This window comes from Accipiter gentilis, chromosome 11 (assembly GCF_929443795.1).
Source record: "Accipiter gentilis chromosome 11, bAccGen1.1, whole genome shotgun sequence".
Lineage (NCBI taxonomy): Eukaryota > Metazoa > Chordata > Aves > Accipitriformes > Accipitridae > Astur > Astur gentilis.
The window spans coordinates 19,789,586-19,813,181 of record NC_064890.1 but is presented as its reverse complement, the minus strand read 5'-3'; positions in this window follow the sequence as shown (position 1 = coordinate 19,813,181).

The window sequence follows — 23,596 nt, the reverse complement described above, 5'->3', positions numbered from 1 at the left end:
AAATAATAAATAAGCCATTTTCCTTAGCCATCCTAACGAACAGTAGCTGTGTTATTTCCTTAATTTATATAACCAGCCTAAAAGACAGAGTGATTCTTCTGTTTCTTTGAGCATCTAGAGAGATTAATAATTATTGTACTATTAACTTCAGGCTCATCTATTTTGACTCTCTCCTACCATACAGTTATAGATGTTTCCATTATGTTAATAATACAATATATGATTATAATTCTCCCATTGTGACATTCATCTTAGGCACAAATTAGTGGCTGACTCCTTAAAAGCATACCTACATTTACTGCAGCCTCAAAAAATTATCTTTCCAGTGTGGTTAAAAAGCTACACATATACTACTTAAAATCTGCCCCAAATAAGCTCAAGGCAGTGGGGATCGAAAAGACTTTTGCATAATTTTGAAATGCATACAATAAACAAATTTTTGCTTGCTGAAGAATGACCATTACTGGAAAAGAAAGTTACTGGTGTGTGTCACAAAAGGACACTTGATAGAACTGGAGGTTTATTCATTGTGCCATACCAAGCTTAGGTAAAAAAAGCAAAAAGCTTTAATGCAACAACACATGGCTCAGTCTTCATATACATTATGCTCATGACTTCCCTGCAGAGACCAGCAGTAACTGTGCTAACTAATGCCAAATGCAGTTGGTATTTAGTGTCTTGGAAGGCTATTTTGCAGCAGTCACCAAACTCCCTGCAGGTGGTAATAGCTTTTAATCACTAGTTAAGGAAACAGTGAAAGTAGAGAGGTAAAAGTCTGGATGGGACTTTATGCATACTGTCTATCATAAACATTTCTGAGGCACAGACTTGCAGAAAGCATTCAAATGCTAGCAAAGGAGCCCCTGCAATTCTGTGGAATAATAGACAGGTATTTCAGATTTAGCAATAGAATCTATTTCATTTCATAAAATTTATATAAAATATATTCAACCTTCCTGGTGTCCTATTTACTTTTAAGAGCAATCTGGGTCACTGATGCCAGTCCAAATCTCTGTTATTGCCAAAGTCATCATTGTTCTACGTAGCACACATGGTGTTACTAATTCTGGGTAGGGCAAAAGTTAAGGTCCCAAAGCAATGAGCAGATTTGGCTAATCAAAGTTATCACAACAGGATAAGTGAAGGATAGGTTTCAGCTTTGCTATTAAATTCTCTGTCTGCAGTAGTTTCAGTCAAGTTCTTAGCGTCATTGTTGTGTTAATTTTGTATGTGTACTTGCTTTACAGTTCAATACAAGAAATAATTAGATTTATATATGCAGTGCCTGGTGCAGCTGATAAAAAAAGCATTTATCTGAAAGTCAATAGCTCTGAATTAGTACAACCAACAAAATGTTGTTCGTATTTCTATTCTCTGGACTACTTCCTGTATATTTTTCTTACTGTTAGGAATGAATCTTTCTTTTTACATTAAAAGATGTCTATTGTAGACTTTTAAATCATATTACTCTGGTTGTTAACTTTTTCTGTAAAGAAGTGAAAAATATAACACCCTTATTAGCAAGGTAAAGCATGTAGCCTTTAATCAATATTAAAATGTACAGGTTTACATTGTTGTAAGGTAGATTTTTGTATGCTAATACTAGCAAACTAATTTTCATCTGAAAGGCTTAGTTAATATATGGAAGCAATCTTCAGGGTAAGAAAGATGAATACATAGACATGAAAATAAATCTGGAAAATCACCAAAGAATGTGCAGAAGTAAGGAAGTTAAAGTCATAGAATTTTAACTGAGACTGAAAAAAAGGAACAGGTAAACTGGACCTTGATATCTGTCATGTCACTCAAGTTTTCCTATATCAGTATGAAAAGTCCCATGAAAACATGATCATAACTATATATTTTGTTTCTAACTAAAATAATTGAAAAAAATGCAGTGTTTATACATTCAGTTATAAAAGTATTTTCTGAACATCTGTATGGGACTTAACATTTCACTGGGGAAAAAAAAAAACAGAGGCAAAAACTGAAACTAAAAATTAAAAAGTTGCATTTCAAAATCTGATAATAATTTAACTCATGTTGCATGCTTTAGGCACAGTCATTTTCAATACCTACTATTAAGAGATGTTCTGAATTTTAATAAACCATTTCCCCCAGACTTTGCTACTAATTTAAATCAAAGCCTGGTACAAAGTTGAAGTAATAAAAATTATACTTGAGTTTGACTATGAATAACCTAGGTGCAAAATGATTTAATGTATTCCTACTGTATGAAAACCAGACTATGTAGCTTGTTTGTTAGCCTCTACTTAAACTCAGAAACCCCATCAATGTACATTTCACTAGTGTACATGTAATGTTCATGTAATGTTAAATGTCTTTGCTTTCATTATGGAATCATACTATTACTATTAATATTCAAAAAAATAACCCCAGTAAAAAAAAAAAAAAACATTAATGTAGTCTAAATCTTTGATTATTTGTATGGTGATCAGTTTCTGGTTTTGAAGTACACTATTAGAAAACCACGTTGGATTGCACTCTTTTAGGACATAAGAAAAAAAAAATTGAAGTATCTGTAAAATTCTGAAGGAATAATAGCCCTCTTAAGATGCTCTTTATTTAGATTATGAACTACTATTACTGGCTAAGTAAGTAAAATGAGCCTTGTGCCATACTGCCTTACTGTGGTAGGTTGACCCTGACTGGTTGCCAGGTGCCCACCAAAGCCATTCTAACACTCCCCCCCTCCTCAGCTGGACAGGGGAGAGAAAATGTAACAAAGGGCTCATGGGTCGAGAAAAGGACAGGAGAGATCACTCACCAATTATTGTCACAGGCAAACCAGACTCAACTTGGGGAAAATTAATTCAATTTATTACCAATCAACCAGAGTAGGGTAATGAGAAATAAAACCAAATATCAAAACACCTTCCCTCCACCCCTCCCTTCTTCCAGGGCACAACTTCTCTCCCAGATTCTCTACCAACCCCCACAGCAGTGCAGGGGGATGGGGAATGGGGGTTATGATCAGTTCCTCACACCTTGTCTCTGCTGTTCCTTCCTCCTCAGGGGGAGGACTCCTCACTCCTCCCCTGCTCCACCGTGGGGTCCCTCCCATGGGACACAGTCCTCCACGAACTTCCCCAATGCAGGTCCTTCCCATGGGCTACAGCTCTTCACGAACTGCTTCAGCATGGGTCCTTTCCACGGTGTGCAGTCCTTCAGGAGCACACTGCTCCAGCATGGGTCCCCCACGGGGTCAACAAGTCCTGCCAGAAAACCTGCTCTGTGGGCTCCTCTCTCCACAGATCCACAGGTCCTGCCAGGAGCCAGCTCCAGTGTGGGGTTCCCACGGGATCACAGCCTCCTTCGGGAACCCACCTGCTCCGGTGTGGGGTCCTCCCTGGGCTGCAGGTGGAGATCTGCTCCCCCGTGGAGCTCCCTGGGCTGCAGGGGGACAGCCTGCCTCACCAGGGTCTTCCCCACGGGCTGCAGGGGAATCTCTGCTCCGGCGCCTGGAGCATCTCCTCCCACCCTTCTGCACTGACCTGAGGGTCTGCAGGGCTGTTTCTCTCACATGTTCTCACTCCCCTCTCCGTCTGCCATTTCTGTCTGTCCCAGCAACTTTTTTTCCGTCTTAAAAATGTTATCACAGAGGAGTTACCACTATCACTGATGGGCTCAGCCTTGGCCGACAGCCGGTCCACCTTAGAGCCGGCTGGAATTGGCTCCATGGGACACAGGGGAAGCTTCCAGCAGCTTCTCACAGAAGCTACCCCTGTAGCCCCTTCACTACCAAAACCTTGCCACACAAACCCAATACACTTACACACCATGAAACTATGCACAAGCCAGACTTGAAAACTTAGATACTACTCTCAGACTAATCCCTGGAAGATGTTTCAGGTCTCTCCATAGAAAGACTTAAAAAAGTGGTAAATTCTAAGCAGGCCTAAATATTCATGAAGTGGCACCTGAAGGGTAATGCTTTCTTTATTATGTTGCCTTATTATGGCATAACTGAAGAGATAACAGGTATTGATCTCTAAACATCCATTTGCATCAGAATCTAAGTCACGTTCCTGTTTATTAAATTCAATATTAATTTCACTCAGATGTGCTGAGTGAAATTTATTCATTAGAAAGTCTTGGAAATCACTGTCCTCTTTGCCCACTGCATCTTTTCCTCCAGTATTTCTTTCCAATATGGCAGCTTTAATTGGTTCTTAGGTCATGAGGCAAATATTCTTTATTAATCAGTTCTAAGGCCTATATTCTGGCTCTTCAGTAAGCAAGCCCTCTGCTGTTCTTGGGAGTTTTCCAGTCTCAGACCCTGATGTAGATATGCCAATACCTGTGAGTCCCCTTCTATCAACCCCATTCTGTAGAACTGCACCCACTGGGCACAACCTGTCACTCCCAGTAGGCCACCACCCTGGTGCCCAGAGCAATCTCTTTTATAGAGCGTAGTATGCTGTGATGCACAGTAAATTCTACAGTTTACACAAGTAAGAATTGCTTAAAAGCAACATAATTTTAAGATAGAGAGAAGTATTGTTGAATAAAGGCATAAAAAAATTATTTTCAAATTGGTCATATTTATATGTATGCACTTGATCATGACCTAGCCCTCAACTAGCATCCAATTTACATAGTTACATGCCAGACACAAAGAACAATAAAAAAAACCGCAAACCCAAACCAAACATTAATTTGACATCACTTGAAACTACTACCTAGAAATACAGTGCTTGTACTGCAAGGTCTAAACAGCAGAGTTCAAACTGATGCATGTTTGGGGGCATTCATCTTCCCTTTCCAACACACACAAACAGAATATCACTCTTCCATCTAGCTAATCTGCCAAAAGAAGGCACTTCAGTTAAGCTGATTGCCTGAAAAATATGCTATATCGGTGCCAGTCTGGTCACATTTGTCCTCTTTATTTTTCTTCTTTTCTCAGGCTAGCAATGGATGAGCCTGAAAGACCATGGCAAAACAGAGGTATCAGAGGCCTTTCAATTCTCTCTTGAAGCAAACATGACATTTTTTGTAGCCCATTGTGTAGTCTGGTTGCTTGTCATGTTCCAATTAGTGAAGCAGATGTGAAAGTCTTATTGTCATCACCTAAGCCTTCAATTTAACTTGAAATGGAACACTCCTAACTATGCAGGAGTTTACTAGTTCTGTTCTTTTCTCCTAAATGCATAATAATTTCTATTATAAGTTATGTCATTTTGACTTTAAAAATATTCTTCTGCTCTTACTCTTACTGCTCCTGGACAAATTTTTGTTCTTGGTAAGTTAATGGCAGTTTTGTCATAATCATCAGTGGGAATAGAAGTAGTTCCTATAATGTGATGATTATTTTAAGCCAAATCTTAATATGTAACTGACAGTACTCTATTGCTATATTATCACTTAATTAATTTGCCATAAGATATACTGATAAAAATGTATTCAATCCACTTCATTATGTGTCAGTTTCAAATAATGTTCTATCTCATTATCAGAGTTCTTCTCCATAATAAATGCAAAGCCTTGCTCATACCTAAGAGACTGTTAACTTTTAAAACTTTTTTTAATGCACTAGTCTGATGATTTCAGGGGCTAGTTTAGTATGGGCTAAGTCCTTAACTAAAGCTGGGGAGCTATGACCTCCATCCCCACCAGAACTTTACTAAAAGTCACCTCAGTGAAACCTTCCTCAGCTGTTTCCTTCTTGCACTGCACAGAGGGAAACCACTGCACTGCAGCAGAGAGACCATCACCACCACACACCAGTATGGGCAGTATAGACAGGAACCAGATGTACACCACCCCAGCACAACAGCCACAGCAAATGGAAAGATTCCCACTAGGTAAAATGCGATAGAGCAGCCACTGCAACACAGTATTGTCTCTATTCATAGTCTAATTTCCAGTAAGTGTTTGAAATATAAAAAAAACTCTGGAAAATAGATTGTTAGACTTTATATTGCAGGCAACAGGAGGCCACTAACAAGATTCAAAGAAAAGACAAGTCTAACCGTCAATGTAAGGTTAGTTCCCATGTTGATGAAAGGACTGTGAGAGGCCAAGATGGAAACTGAGGAGGAGAGCTGCCTTAGTCTAACCAAACAGTTGACAGAGAAATAACCAGAGAGCTTTGCACAGAAAAGAAAAAAGAAAAAAGAAAAAAGAAAAAAAAGAAGGAAAAAAAAAAGAAAAAGGAAAAGAAAAAGAAAAAGAAAAAGGAAAAGAAAAAGGAAAAGAAAAAGAAAAAGAAAAAGGAAAAGAAAAAGAAAAAGGAAAAGAAAAAGAAAAAGGAAAAGGAAAAGAAAAAGAAAAAGAAAAAGGAAAAGGAAAAGAAAAAGGAAAAGAAAAAGAAAAAGAAAAAGGAAAAGGAAAAGGAAAAGGAAAAGGAAAAGGAAAAGAAAAAGGAAAAGAAAAAGGAAAAGAAAAAGAAAAAGAAAAAAAGAAAAAGAAAAAGAAAAGGTTTTTTTTCTTTTAAATAATACAGAAAAGGTATCTAAGTCTTTCTATTGTCTGTGGAGAAAAGCTATGGAACTAATTTAGATAAATGACTTGCGTTTTAGGCATCTCCAGTGAAAGAATCTTAATGAATGCTGAAAAAATTTACTCAGGGCTAAAGCGAAAAGAGAAGAAAAAAGTGGACAGAGATTGCTGTGATACCTCACAATAATACCTGCTGACATATAAAAAAAGAAAAATGAGAAGAAAGAAGAGGGAAAAATAAAGGAAGATGAAGTCAAGCAAAATGAAACTTACACAGAGTAACTACTCAGACTAGGCAGAAATTCTTGCAAATTTATTACCTTTAATAACACTAATCAATATAATAACAGCTCCAAATAAGGTAACATGAAATAACACAAGAGCAAACTTGCTATACCTATACCAGTGGAAAAGTTCAATGGTCTATATAATCTGAATATTTTTTCCCAACAGTATGCATAAGCAATGTCTAGGCTAGAAAATAACATCCAACCCCCCCTACATTTTCCATGTACTGTCCCGTAATTTGTGGCTTCTTGAATCAAAGTGGTTTCTAAGAATTTAGAAAACTTCAATAAATTTATTCATTGGACTTGTCCAGTCTTTCCTTAAACCTAAGTATGCTTTCAGTGTTCTGAGCATCCTGATAAAAGGTGTATTATAGCTTATATTTTTGAGTAAGTATCTCATAGAATAATAGAAAAAATGAAAGTTGAAAATTTAGTTCAACCTCCTGCTCAAGGCAGGCCTAAGGTCAAGATATAGTCTCTTTTTGTGTTACCTGTTAGTTTCGTCTGATGTCCCATAGTTCTTCCATAGGAAGAGGCAGGGAAAAAGTGGTCCATATTCACCATCTCTAGACCAGTCAGGAAAGCCCTCTGTCATGTCTTCTAGATCACTTTTTTTCAGACTGAAGAATTTGAAACCTACTTATGGATCACGTAACTGTTCATTTTCCTACTTTTGACTATCTTTCTTGCCATTCTCTGAAACTTTTCTAATACTTCTTTTCTAATACTTTTTTCCTAATACTTTTTTTTCAATATTGTTTTTGAGACTGAAGGGAAAAAAAGTCCTCAGAATTTTAAGAAGTACCTTGGATGTATACAGGGGAATAATCATCTTCTAACTTTTGGGAAAAGCAGACCAAAGTTCCTCATCACTACTGACCAACGTATAGCATGAATCCATGATATTACACTGTTTTGTTTTGATATAAATGCATAATATTTGATAAATTTCAGGCATATTTGAATGATCTAAAGTTTTCTAGCTCCATTCCTTGTTAGAAAAATCATTCTGGAAACTGCTTCTGAGACACAAGAAACAGATGAAGACTTCTAATATAATAGCAACTACCAATAGTGCTTTAAGCTTCATGATATTATAATATCAGACCAAAATATAGCATGGTTGTGAACTCAGTTTCTATTTCAGATTTACTTTCCCAGGTACTCCTTCAGAGTTGTAAAAAACTATCATCTTAATCACTAGAGTATATGTGAACAGTGCTACGAGTGGTTTAAAAATCACTGAGGAAGTTTTGTCAACTGGTTTGGCATGATTTTGTGATTCAACTGCTCTGGTCCTTAAGCCTCATGCTCTCCTTGGTTTTTAGTACTGTGATGAATACATGAATAACATGGTATAAAGATACAAACCATGTGAAGTCATAACCAAAGGTTTCCTTATTGTTCTTTTTCCTATACAAATTTTCAATAGAATATTCTGCTGTCATTTTCACCCAACCTGTAAATCTTCATTAATTGATCAATCTGAAATAAATATATTATTTGGAAGAAAATTTTTAAGAGGGCATTTATGAAATTGAGATATTAAGCTGCTAGATTATACTTAGGATAAACATTGTCACTGAATACAATAGAAATAATGACTTGCATTAATTTTCAATTTATTACATTTTTAAATCAAAACATGAAGTTAACAAATCGTGTTACTTTTCCTTTGAAAAAATTGCTAAATTGTATTATTCCAGTTCAGTACAATGTCATCAATTTATTAACTTACCATTACATATATCACTAGGGCCTCTACTGAATGTGACAGTTACATTTCCTTATTCTAGTTAAATGTTTTCTCCACAGCCTGTGAAACCGCTATAGCAATTGCTGATCAGCAAGTAAATATTCAGTAAGTAAACGTTCTAAGATAGTGACTAATTGAGAATGAGTGAACAACGTCAGCTGAAACTGACTCTAAGGAAGGCATGTTCATAATGGCTTGATCAACCTTGCTTGTTAATTCTAATCCTGACTAGATAATTTATTTCTGGAAGTGTTAGTAATAGCAGATAGTAATTATTCCACAGTGAAGGGGAGTGCAAGGGGTCAGTTTCTCATTAAAAAAGGAAAATTAAACACATCAGATTTAAAACAGTTTTTCACCTTTTATTTAACATTATTTTGGAGAAATTACTTCCAACTAAGTTAAAAAATTTATTTAGAAAAGGAATTATTTTTATCCTGTATAGACAAAGGTTGCCTTCATATGATGCATTCCCAATACCAGATGAAAACATATTAAAAGTCTTTCAGGCTACACCATGATCAAACATGCTGCAACATTAGGTCTATTTAGGAAAGAAAAAGTTCCTTTCGTTATGGTTGCTTCTAGACCACAGAGTAGGTTCCATACCACAAAAATATTAAAGTAAAAATACATTTTACTAAGGTGAAGTTGTCCAATAAATGTATTGATCATCTTGCCTATTATGGGTCAAAAGAGTGAAAAATTAATGAGAAAACTGCTTTAATACAGTTTCAGTTTACTTGGATTTTTAAAAGAAATGTCACAATTCATAACTCAAGTAAATTTACTAATGATTAAAATACATGATTCATACAACCTATGAATGTTAGAAGTCTAGCTCCATGTAGAGATTAGGTTGTAACTTCATTCTGAGGCAGATAGTAGATCCAGAGTGAGACTGTTCTTGTATATTTTTAGAGATGAGAACCATAGTCCTTTATTATTCATGAACTAGGGTAGGATCTAAGGATCTTCCTTACCAGAGATATAGTTTGACATATAAATCCATAGTCATCACCTTTAAATCCCATTATGTTCCGTGCAGAAAAACAGAAGTATTCAGAGACTGCCCTATCTGAACTGACTTACATGCCTATGTGGGATTGGCCATACTCCTAGAATCATGGAGTCATAGAATGGTTTGGATTGGAAGGCACCTTTAAAGATCATCTTGTCTGCCCACCTACTGCCTCCCCTGCCAGTGTCCAGAGGCTGAACTAGATGTCCATGGCCATGGACTTCTTTCACTAGATCAGGTTGCTCAAAGCCCCATTCAACCTGACCTTGAACACTTCCAGGGAGGGAGCATCTATAACTTCTCTAGGCAACCTTTGCCAGTGCCTCACCAGCCTCTTTGTAAAGAATTTCTTCCTTAGCTCCAATCTAAATCTACCCTCTTTCAGTTTAAAACTGTTGCCCCTCATCCTGTCACTACAGGCCGTGGTAGAAAGTCTTTCTCCATTTTTCTTACAAGCCCCCTTTTAGTATTGATAGGCCACAATAAGGTCTTCCCTGAGCCTTCTCTTCTTCAGGCTAAAACCCCCCAACTGTCTCAGCCTTTATTCATAGCTTATAAGAAATTCTTATGGTGATTATGCCCAGACATGAGACAAATTAAATCAGATGAAACCCATCATAATTTCTAGAGGGAAACCAGAAAAAGAGGTAAACCAGTTGGGAGTCCAGTTATGCATAAAGAAATATCTGTGCACACTTGAAAGGATTCACTCAAATAAAAGCAACCACCAACTATCATTTCTGATTACTGAAATTTGGCATTTATGAAAAATTTTACACTCTGAATAACCTGAATCTGTAAAATAGAAAGAAAAACATTTTTTGTTAAAATTTTGAGAATTATTTTTATAAACAATTCCTATTAAATGAACTTGTAAAAATACAACAAAAACATCAGAATTAAAAATCAGTTAAAAAATATAAAAATTTTTAACCAGGTATGATTTCACAAAAGTACTGAAATGCTTATAAAATTTAATGTAACTAGGTAAAATTTCCTACTGTGAAACTGTTCAGTAAAGATTTTAATTATATTGACATATTAAGTCAAAACTGCAAAATTTGAACTCTCAGTGAGATCCACTCACTCAGAGTCATACTGAGAGTGATCCTCAGCAATACTGTAATTGAAAACTTTTGTCTGGAGGGAAAATAAATACTTGATCTATCTGTTTGAAATACAGAAATATAATGCCCACTGCTCACATTTATAAAAGCATAATGACATATAGGCAAAAGTGCTCTATATTTTGCAAGAGCTAGATGTTAACTGTTGTCTACTAATTAAAATGCAGACAAACTCTCACTTAGATACAAGCCCATGAATAACAGTGACACTTACCCAATTGCACCTTGCCAGTTCACCATTTAATTTCAGCTGTGAATACCATTTTGTGAATTGATTGTTTTTCTTCTAGCTACAAATAAATGCATAATGAGTGTTTTTATAGCTATTTACTACTTTAATTTTCAGTATTCAGTGTTTTGTCATTTGAAGCTCAGTGACACATGACCTACCATATTAAATAAAGCAGCTGCAATATATGGTGAAATATTTTCCCCAAGTGTCATTCCACACTGATATATAGATACTTTAATTTATGGTATTATGTTAATGGTGAGTCAGATCTTTGAGTTTGTCTCCAGATCTTATGTATATTTTTTTTTATTTCACCAGGTCATTTGTTTTATTATGTGTGACCTGAGTAAATGGTCACACTTTCTGCAGAGAAAATTACCGGAAAAAAAACATGATGAAAGCATGTTTGCTCTACACATCAAATACCAAATAGTTAAAAAAGAGAGTGAAAAAAATTTACATCTATTCCTATGCAGTGCCAAGGGCAACAAGCATTATTTTTTAATATATCTAACCTTATGTTCATGTCTCATTTCAGTCAAATATTAGAGCATATTTTCAGTAAAGAATTTTCAGAACGCTTTTGCATCACTATAAATTATTTCTAAATTGTACTTTAGTAAGACTAGAAAGAGGTCCAGCTTATAATTCATATCCTAAAACACTACTTGTCCCTTTTGCCAACATAGGGTCAATTTAGTTAAACACTTAAAACACAAATAGAATATCGATAAGTGCATATATACCTAGGACTTTGAGAAATAATACTGATCTACTGAAAGGCTATTTTTGACTTGATATTGCACATAATATATCTCATAGCTTAATCTTTCTTTAGCTATCACCCTTCTATGACATATTTTTGTTGTAATTCCACAGAGAATGACACAGTTCTGCATGAAGCAATGCAATTCAATCTAGATGAAGACACCTAAAATCATGTTGAAACATGATGCAGCTACTCACATGGAGGCATTTAGTGTCAGCTGAAAACCCACTGGTATCTAAGAATTGTCAGGGAACTGGCAGTTATGAATTTGAAGCAAAGAAACTGTTGGATATCTATGCTCTGCTAGGCACCTCAAGCATGTAAAATGGCACTACACCTATGCTTAGGCAAAGAAAACCCTAGGTGGCTACCTTAAGGTGACCCAAATCTCTCCTTCTGAGCTTCATTGACTGTATTCTTGGTCTTTTTTAACATCTCCATAGCAAGAATGAACATACCTTGTGCTCAGGCATCTCAGCACATACAGACACCTTCATGCAGGTCTACTCATAAATGAATTGGAGGCAGTCTGACTCCCAGGCACATTAACTTCAGGTAGTGTTGACCCTCAAACAAGGAGTATTGGTAGAGAAAACACTCTCTTCCCTCCCTTCCCGCCCCTTTCAAATTAGATGTACGCTGCAGCTGAGGCAGGCTTGTACCATAGGTACTGATATTTGGAATTAATTTTAGTCTTTTAACTCTGATTTAACATTTTTCATGGGTTTTTTTTTTCTGTTATGGGATATGGAGCTGCAGAGAGCTCATCTGTCAGGTACAAATTAATAAGATCTAGGATGGGGTTTCAAAGATAGTAAAAGAGTTTCACAACTACCAGTTCTTCTTAGGAGTTGGTCAGCACAGTGACAGCACAAGAGCAGCGACAAAAATTTACAGTCTCTTGAAAACACTGTAATACATTTTTTGTGAATTTAAAAAAAAGTAAATTTAAACAACAAAATGCTTTTTACATGCAGCTTAGGTTGATTTTACCATGGGAAGAAAAACAAAAAATAAAACAGTTGTTGGGTTTTCCTATATTAAACAATGAATTCCAAAAGTGGATATGATCAGAGGTATTTGAAGGTTACCAGAGTTATGTTGGATTGTAACTCTGACCATATTTTTTTAATATTGCATGACCATAATTACTTTCCTAGAAGGCAATTGCATCTAAACACAAGTACTGAGAACAAACACAAAATAATATAAAATGTTCAAAAGCTGATTTAAAGCAGTTAATCATGATTGTTCTTAATTTCCACTAGAATCAGTGGAACTCACCAGTCAGATCATACCCATAGAATTTCCATCATAATGCAAGAGTTAAAGATAAACAGATGAAAAAAACTTCTTTTCACAAGGAGCCTGTATACTAAAAATAAATTAATTCAAAGCAATACTTAAGAGATATGCATATTATCGTAGCCAACAACATACCATCTCATTTTCCTATTCCCTAGTTGTTCAGGAGGAGTAAAATGTGTGTTAGCATGGAGATTTTTTGCAATGGGGCACACAGTTTTTGCTAATGAAGCAAGTCTGTCAGAGAAACAGAGATGGAAAAAAGGGTAATTGGATGTTACTTGAAAACCTTCAGCTTAAGTTGTGGTTTAGAACTGACAGGTTCTGTCAATATTTACAGAGACATTTATTGCTATGCCATATATGCTCAGAATGACACACATTTTTGTACCTTAGTAAAAATTTTGTAGTGTTATTATCTTATTTTGAACTTTTTAATGTATTTAAAGTACAAAAAGTTGTGTTGTTTGGGTTTTTTGTTGTTGTTGTTGTTGGTTTGTTGTGTTTTTTTTTTTTTTTTTTTAAAGATTGCATAAAATTTACAATTAACTGCAGGTTTTTGTCTCTGGTTTCATTGAAAATAAACAGATCATTATAAAAACTGTGAAAGCTCATTATTATTTGCATAAGTGAGAACCAGGTAGTGAAGATAAGACAGACATGTTCTGCCTATTTAGAGAATGCATTTTGCTTATTTTTATAGTATTAGAACATAATTTAAAAAGCAATTAGTAACAAAAGACAATTGCAAATACATGTTTAGTATCTAGGTTCTGCTAAATATCAACATTATATTTCATTCACAAAGACATGGTCAGAAATAAATCAAAACAAAAAATACGTAATGATAAACAAGAGAAACTTTGAAATAAGGGGAGGTTAATTTCTTTAACACTTATAGTGTGCTTTTTTGAGAGCTTTATGTTTTAACATTTTTGGTGTCAATAATCTATTAACATGTTTTCATATGATGGGCAGCTGAATATTTCTTTAAATGAACAATGGATGACAGGAATCTTCTTTCTAGAAGAACTCTGTGTTTAAGGCTTATGTCCAGCATTTATCATGTTTTAAATATAATGTTGAATCTTGACCTGTACACAGACAGTGGTATATACATGCTTTATTTCCATATCCTTTTGATTTTTTGCCTTGAAATAATAAACAGAAAAGAGACCTAATTCTGAATATAAACTGAGAACTGCTATATATGCTTAGAAGGGAAATTACAAAGTTTCAGAAAATCCTTGGAATTAGCATTCCTGAAATCTGTAATATCAACCAGCCACATGGTGTATAATTGTATTCCCTCTTCTGCTTCTTTTTCTATTTCTTTTTTACTGAAGTTTTATTCTCACTGAAAAAAAAAATATATGAAAATCTGGAACAAAATTACATTAAGGGACATCAATCAAATAAACTGTCATGTTTCCTGAATGAAACTCTCCACTTTTGAAGAAATGCTGCTAACATCTGCTGAGTATCTGCAGGATCTCAGATTTTAAATTTGATGGGACCTTTTTCTAGCCTAATTATGTTTATGAAAACACCAAAAATTTGTTTTGGACTGCCAGGCTCTATTAACTGTGATAATCCATGGCTAAGCTATCTGAAAACCACTTTTTTGCTGACCAGTATTATTAGCTGAAAAAAACTGAAGATGAGTTCTTTTAGAGAAGAAATTTAAGATATGTACATGTGTAAAAAAAAAAAAAAAAAAAATATATATATCTTTTATTTTAAGATGCAATTCCATAGCTCCCACAGGAGTTTTTAGGCACTAAGTTCTCAAAAGCAACTAACTGGAGTCCTGAATTTAATACATCCAAGAAAGAACTTGAAACAAACTTCTCTAATGGAGCCTCCTGACTTTCCTGTTTTGCAGAAGTGACTGTTGGGAATTGCACACCTGAAGTTTTGAGTGGCTGAATGTCTACAGGCTATTTTGCCCCAATCTTAAATATCTATATGACATTTAGATGACCTCTGCATACTTTGATTTCCAAATAATTGCAGAAGAAAAAAAGCTCATTATAAAGTATCTGCCATATGTTTTTTACAGTAAGTTTTATTAACAGCACTGTCATTTTGTCTTTATTTCTCCCTAGATCTGCTCCAAGAAATAAATAAACAGCTTTTACATTTTTTCATTTTTAACTTTCAGCTATTTACATACTTTATACTATTGCTCTCAAGTCATAAGGAGATATATTACATAGTATGTAAACATGACTGGATTCTGGTCTCTGTTACATCTCAATAATAAATAACATAAGACTGCCTTACAATGCAAGCAACAGTACAGGCACAAGATGTAAAAATGATTGAGAACTGGAGTTTATGAGAACACACAACTAAAGGGAATGGAGGTAAACAAAAATTAATCAGATATGTTTGTGAAGAAGCACAAAATAAAACGATGTGGGTTACTCTTCTCCAACAGGCATGTATAATTGTATTGTTTCAAAACTTGCTTGCTGGCTCAGTTCACAAATGTATTCAGGTCTTTGGAAGCTTGCTGGTTGCATTTGTGAGCCATCTCCATGAACTTACACAGTGCAGTCATTTAGAGTGTTGCTTAAAAATATTCTCTAAATCCAGCTCCATGTAGGGGATGTCTACTGTTTGTAATACACAGTGTAAAGTGGGTCAGTTGGTTATATTCTCCTTTAAAGGAGAAGAGAAGAGAAGAGAAGAGAAGAGAAGAGAAGAGAAGAGAAGAGAAGAGAAGAGAAGAGAAGAGAAGAGAAGAGAAGAGAAGAGAAGAGAAGAGAAGAGAAGAGAAGAGAGGGAAAGGAAAGGAAAGGAAAGGAAAGGAAAGGAAAGGAAAGGAAAGGAAAGGAAAGGAAAGGAAAGGAAAGGAAAGGAAAGGAAAGGAAAGGAAAGGAAAGGAAAGGAAAGGAAAGGAAAGGAAAGGAAAGGAAAGGAAAGGAAAGGAAAGGAAAGGAAAGGAAAGGAAAAGGTTTTTCAAAAGTTTTGACTGTTAGACCTGAAATATTGTAATCCCAAGGAGCGCTCTTTTTTCTATGTATCCATACTTCTGCAAACAGCTTAACACTGTTTCTCCTCCCCTACAGAGTGTAAGAACTATTCCTTGTTCATGAAGCTTTTTGAAACTCCTCTCTAACAGAAGTCAAATGAACAAGTTGCCTTATAGGAAGATATGGTAGTTGTCTCGACAAGCCTTGAGAGGGTAATTGTTGTATAACAGTTGCTGCCCAATTTACCACTGGCTACTGTTTTGAAGAGAAAATGCTGAGTATGCTAAGAGAAAACACATTGTAAATTCATGTCTTATCTCTATCAGCTGTTTTTGCTGATCATGGACAGTCAGCTAAACAACTATAAACCCTGCTCAGTAACAGAGCTGGAAAGAGTGGATCTGAAGAATGAAAAATATGCTGGCAATAAGACAGGTCTTCCTGCTGGCCAGCCCATCAAAAATGGTGCTGAGTGTGTCTGAAGAAGGTAGATGATAAATCAGTGAGTCAGGCTAAAAGAAGGACATGAAGAAATTGACAGATCTGTCAACTAGCTCTTGGTGGAAAGCAATTAGGTTATGACAAATAAGAGAAATAAATAATGTAGAAACTGTGGACATTTAATTAAAGGAAACCTCCTCCCAAAATACAAAATTGTGGCAAACTTTCAAAGAGGAAATAGATTGCAATGTTTCCACTGCAAAAGGAAAACGAAGAGGCAAAAGGAAAGAGCACAAATGTCCTCTGAAAATACTCATAATTAATTTCCTTCCTCCTCCCTTTCTTCCTGTCTTCCCCATCCCTACCCTCTCTTTCCCTCCCTCCTTCCACATCTTAATCTGAATTTTATTACAGAATAGTTATCATGTCCCCCCTCTCAGAATGGAAGTGCAGAGAAATACTCCACTAAGAGCAGGAGTTCAGGAAACTCAAGGCCTCTGTGGCTGGGGAGACAAACAAGAATAGTGAAAATGGGGTGGGAGGTCAGTGTCGGCCCAAAGAGACAGGTTAGCACCTGGGAGAGCAGGACTTGTCACTCTTGTTGCTTCTGAGAAAGCATAAAGAGTAGGACATGACAATTTTGGCATTCCCCCATAACACCAGACAGCTATCTGGCTCTTTCTCTCAGAAGCAGCATGAATAGTTATAGTGGTATACACTGGTCAGAGCTAGACAGGCTGATTTTTTTTCTTTTTTTTTTTTTCTTTCTTTTTTTTTCATTGACTAAACAGAAACATGACTTCTATGTGTCATCCCCTAAAACACAGCAAAGATGGTTAGCTAAAGTAACCTAAAGATGAAACTGCGTGCAGCTTTATATTTTCAGTATTAAAATTAAAATGGACCAAAACTGAGCTCAATGCTCAGTTTCTACTATGCAAAACCATTTAAAAGAAAATATTTAATTAACAGAAATAAGCTTTACTTGTCAGCTGAATGGTAAAATATAAGGGAACCATCTCTCTGCCTGTCAAGAAAGAAGTGTTGCAACAGGGAGACTGAATTTCAAATGTCCCATTCTTTCTTAATATAAGCTTATAGTGCTTTTACTTTCTCCTTCTCCAAAATACTATATGGGTTATGTCAGCATACATAAAGTGTGATAGCTTGTTAATAAAGACTCAAAAGTAATTCCTCTCTTGGGAGATTTTTCCCCTCTATTTTATCAGTTATTTTCAGATTACATTATGTTTCCTTAACGTTTAGCTTTGATTGCACAGGGGGCATTGTAGTAACTTATTAGTTCTTTAAAAAGCTTTGTTTCTTAATATTCTCCATTATAAAGAGTAATTTTAGCTGATATTAAGCATATTAAGATGTGTTTCGCTGATTTTTTTTATTTTTTTTTAAATCACCTTAATTTATCATCCACCTATCTGTTAAAAACACTAAGAAACTCCTGCTGCCATACACAGAATGAAATCTATTGTTGTGTCATACAAAGATAAACCAAAGTAAAACAAAGTAGACACAGTCACTTGGTCTTTAGGAAAAAAAAAAATGCAGTTACAGCTAAACAAATTTTAAAAAGAAAAAACAAAAACAAAACTCAAGGACAGTCAAAACTGTTCCAGACAAAAGAAGTCTGACAAGCCTCAGTACTGAGGCCTTGCAAACTAATTGCAAAACTTTTGGCCTTTTGCTAGCAATGGCAGTTCTGGATGACTGGGTGACTATGAGCTTCTTTCAGGTTTGTTTGATTTCTACTTCCCCCCCCCCCTCCCCCCCCCCCCCCCCCCGTGTTTGAAGGCCCTTGCAATCTTTGGAAAATAGGTATAAAAATGAATACAGAAGAAATCATAAACCTTCACATCTGAAGAGTAAATAATATCTACATTCTCTTTTTAACCAAATAATGAATAAAACAGCTGATAAGGACAGGAGACCTGATTTTTGTTTCTTCTTATTTTTTAATTGGTGACCTTGAGCAGGTCCCTCCCTTTTCTAGGGTCTGTATTTCTTGTTTGTAGTTTTAAGGTGACGTACCAGCCTAACTACGCACTCCTTCTCTCTTACTAGCCACAGTGCAATCTAGAAATCAGAGCCTTACAATTCTTTATTTTAAATAGGATTAGTTGTTTGTTTGTTTGTTTTTTTTTTTGGGGGGGGGGGGGGGGGTATAATCAAGGAATCTGTGGATTTTTTGTTATTTCATCAGAATATTAACAAGCTCCTAAAAAGCTGCATCATAAACAGGATTTCTCTGATGCCTGTAAATCAAAGATTTCCTGTCCTGGAACAGGGACAAGAAACAGTAATCAGATTTTCTTTGACTCTATGTTTCTTCTTCACCTTTCTATTAGGCCTTCTTCTGGAATTTCTAGAAAAAATGCTATCTTGAGTATTATCTGAGAAAAGTTGGCACAAAGTGACAAGAAATAATTAATGTTTATTTTACAGCTAAATAAAAGTGATGGGTTGACCCTGGCTGAACACCAGGTGCCCACCAAAGCCGTTCTATCACTCCCCCCATCCTCAGCTGGATAGGGGAGAGAAAATATAACAAAAGGCTCGCGGGTCGAGATAAGGACAGGAGAGATCATTCACTATTACCGTCACGGGCAAAACAGACTCAATTTGGGAAAATTAACTCAATTTATTACAAATCAACCAGAGCAAGGTAATGAGAAATAAAACGAAATCTCAGAACACCTTCCCACCACCCCTCCCTTCTTCCCGGGCACAACTACCCTCCCGGATTTCACCACCAAGCCCCCCCAGCGGCACAGGGGGACAGGGATGGGGTTTATGGTCATCACACGTTATTTTCTGCCGCTTCACCTCCTCAGGACGAGGGCTGATCACACTCTTCCCCTGCTCCAGCGTGGGGTCCCACCCACGGGAGACAGTCCTCCACAAACTCCTCCAACGTGGGCCATTCCCACGGGCTGCAGTTCTTCACGAACTGCTCCAGCATGGGTCCATTCCACGGTGTGCAGTCCTTCAGGAGCACACTGCTCCAGCGCGGGTCCCCCACGGGGTCACAAGTCCTGCCAGAAAACCTGCTCCGTGGGCTCCTCTCTCCACAGATCCGCAGGTCCTGCCAGGAGCCTGCTCCAGCGCGGGGTTCCCACGGGGTCACAGCCTCCTTCGGGAACCCACCTGCTCCGACGTGGGGTCATCCACGGGCTACAGGTGGATATCTGCTCCACTGTGGACCTCCTTGGACTGCAGGGGGACAGCCTGCCTCACCAGGGTCTTCACCACGGGCTGCAGGGGAATCTCTGCTCCGGCGCCTGGACCATCTCCTCCCCTCCTTCTGCACTGACCTTGGTGTCCGCAGGCTTGTTTCTCTTACATGTTCTCACTCCTCACTCTGGTGGCTGTTTCTCCCTATCCCAACTTTTTTTCCTTCTTAAAAATGTTATCCCAGAGGCGTTACCACTATCACTGATGGGCTCGGCCTTGGCCGGCGGCGGGTCCGTCTCAGAGCCGGCTAATATGGGCTCGCTCTCTCTCGAACACAGGGGAAGCTTCCAGCAGCTTCTTACAGAAGCCACCCCTGTAACCCCCCCCCCGCTACCAAAACCTTGCCAGACAAAACCAATACAATTTTATATATATATCTCTATGTATTTTAATTCACTGAAGATAGGAAAGCATACGAAGATACTTCTTGTCAGTCCACATATAAGCGTACAGCTGTCTACATATAAGTAAAGAATGTATAGAGCATAGATTATAGACTACATACAAAGGAGGGGGAATAGTATAATGGACACAGTAAATAATGAAAGTGATTGAGAAAACAAGAAACAATACACAATATTTCATGCATTTTATATAACATACTTTATGTTACAGATCCAGTATTCTAAAATAATTACATACTTATCTATCAATGTTGTTTACAGAGAAAAACCCCTATTGAATTAACTGATTTTCTCCATTTAAAATTAAATCATCACATGACTTTCCTTTCAGTAACTTGTGTGTGTGTTCTGTGATGCAATCATCTACTTGGCTCCAGTAAAATATCTAGAAAAAACAATCCACTTTCCTGTTTTCCAAGTGGAATTATGCTTGGGAATAAGAATTAGGTACCACAGACATCTGCACCAATTGATAAAGACTGCAATTATGCACAAATATATACCTCCCTATCCACACCTACCATTAGTGTCTGTCTCCTCTTGGCAGTAAATTGGGCTCCTCTCTGGTTAAAAATGCGTTTACCATCCGTAACTGTGGTAGCAATGGTTTCTCTTACTTCACTGTTATGCAAACCTCCATCTAGGGAAACAGAGTGACAGTGTACCATACTGAACAAGCATTTACTAGCTTAACCTCAAACAGCATTTGGCTACTTACAATGTAATCCAAAGCTAATAAAACTTAGTTTATGCAAATTCTATAGCTATTATGCTATATGCAGTTTGCACAGGACACTGGTGCAGATTCAGCTGGAAATTGGCAAAACTCTGGGTATCTAACAATGAAGATGAGTCGCATAATTTCTGTTAAATATATTGTTTTCTTAGTTAATGTATGTAAAGTGCCATAGGCTGATTAGATAAATATTTACTAGTAGGGACCAAGTTGACCATTAATTTTTGTCCCATGTTTCTTTTTAAATTTCTGATAACACTTTTCACTTTAACTAGGGACTAGTTGACCATTAATTTCAACAAGTGGAAATCGGGGTGGGGGGGCGGGGAGGAGGAAAGCATACATATATAGTGAGTTTTAAAAAAATGAGCTTAGAGAGATTAATGTTTCACAGACATTTCATGCTTTCATTATCTTGCTTCTGCTGTAGAATTCTTGAAGATTTTATTTTTATTTTAGTTTGAAGTGTTCAGTCAGTAATTTCTACACAGTTAACTGGTCCTGAATATAATTTAAGTGAGGCATAATATATGCATGTACATTCAATCCACAATAAATTAGATTTCAAGGGCATTAATCACCTGTACTCCTCATCAACGCATGAGTAGGTTGTATTCAATACTGTACCTTTTGTTCAGGGAAGATAGTAGTAGCAGAAGCAACTGTCAGAAACTGATAATGATTCAAATTGTGCTATCGTGAAATGAAAACAGTCCAGCAAAAACAAAGGGAGTCAAAGACTGACTAAAGTCCTCTTCCTACTGGAGCTGCAAAGAAAGAACCAGCCTAATAAGTTTGCCTTGGATTTCTCATAATATATTAGCGTTCTTCCCTTTCTAAAATGAGCATAGCTGATACATATATCGATAGCTACACCTCTTGGGAATACACATCCACTTTTCCCACTGGATGCCACTGTTTGATCAAATTCAGGCAAACAAAATTCTGGAAAAATCTTGAAAATTTGTAGCTGGAAGAAGCCATTAATTCAAATTAAAGCACGGGTTCTTTAGGAAACATGAAGCATGTTTTATTAAAATGCCTGGAGCACAATTACTGTTGTTTTAGTACGGGCTACACAAAATCAAAGATTGTATGAGGAAATAAAAAAGAACTTAATTTTTACTTCATCAGGAACATTTACAAAAATAAGGGCAAGATAGGATAATAGAGCAAATTACCGAGGTATAACAACATGAGTATTATGAACATACTGACTTAGCAGTTGTCCTGGTTTTGGCTGGGATAGAGTTAATTTTCTTCTTAGTAGCTGGTACAGTGTGTTTTGAATTTAGTGTGAGAATAATGTTGATAACGCACTGATGTTTTTGTTGTTGCTAAGTAGCGGTTATCCTAAGTTAATGATTTTTCAGTTTCCCATGCTCTGCCAGCAAGCAGGTGCACAAGAAGCTGGGAGGGAGCAGAGCCAGGACAGCTGACCCAAGCTAAGGGATATCCCATACCACAGAATGTCATGCTCAGTATGTAAACTGGGGGGAGTTGGCCAGGAGGGGTGGATGGATGCTCAAACATCGGTCAGCAGGTGGTGAGCAATTGCATTGCGCATCACTTGTCTTTTCTTGGTTTTTTTGTTTGTTTGTTTTATTTTTATTATTATTGCTGTTAGTATTACATTTTATTTTACTTTAGTTACTAAATTGTTCTTATCTCAACACACGAGTTTTACTTTTTTTTCCCAGTTCTCCTCCCCATCCCACTGGGAGAAGGAGGAGTGAGTGAGCGGCTGTGTGGTGCTTAGTTGCTGGCTGGGTTAAACCACGATAGCAGTCTAACTGCTTGAAGCAGCATGGTTCAAGTGACAACAGTAGTATTTAAAAAATGATAGATGTTCTAGTCCAAAATAAGAAATGGCCTTTAAAATTTAGGTTCTTAAAATTCAACACCATCAGACAAGAAAATATTACAAGAATAAGAACATACCAATAAGAACAGGAGTATACGAGGATGCTGTGAAAAAAGCAAAGACTGCAAGTAAAATTAATACAATATTAAGAGATTGTGACAAAAGACAAAGTTTTATCAGAAATTTAAAAAGAAACATGGGACAAAAAGGTGGTGATAATATATTAAATCTAGATTATCATACACTGGTCACTTATATAGCATTTGAAAGTCTGCTTTTGCTTTTTTTAAATAACCTGAAGTTTCACACGAATTCTGACAACACAACATTGGGTTTTTTAAATATTTTATATGAATTCTTCACATTTGTAAGTACAATCCAAAAATGTACCACAGCTAAGTAATTACAGTTGTCTTATAATAGAGTCATAGGGGTTTTTTTTGTGATAACATGAAGTAATCTTTCCCATTACTTTTCAACATCTTATACATTGCATATCATTTTCTGATCTGTTTACATTATAATATTTCTAGAATTTTGAAAATGTGTCATACCTCAATTTGGAAAACATTCCTAAAGCTTGCTTTACCCTAAAAAGGAACAGCTGACACTCCTACATTTGATAAATTGCCTGAAGGCACGAATAAGAAATCCCTACCTGTGTCAAAGATGCATATATACCAAGTCCAGGTATTATACAACACTTCACTATTTCAAGACTCAGTTTTCCAGATTGCTTTAACTAAGATTGCACACTAAACCTTTACATAATTGTAAAGTTTGGCTAGAATAGTGTAATACACCTTTTGTGGTATTTTTTGATAGTGTCTTCTAGTATTCTAGGGCAAAAAAGCTTTTAGTGTCTTGCTTAAAAGCAGTCAGAGCACTGCTATCTCAAGCCTTTGCTCAGCAGAGGCAGTGCTGGCACAGGACAGCTGGTTTGGCTGGGAGGTGGA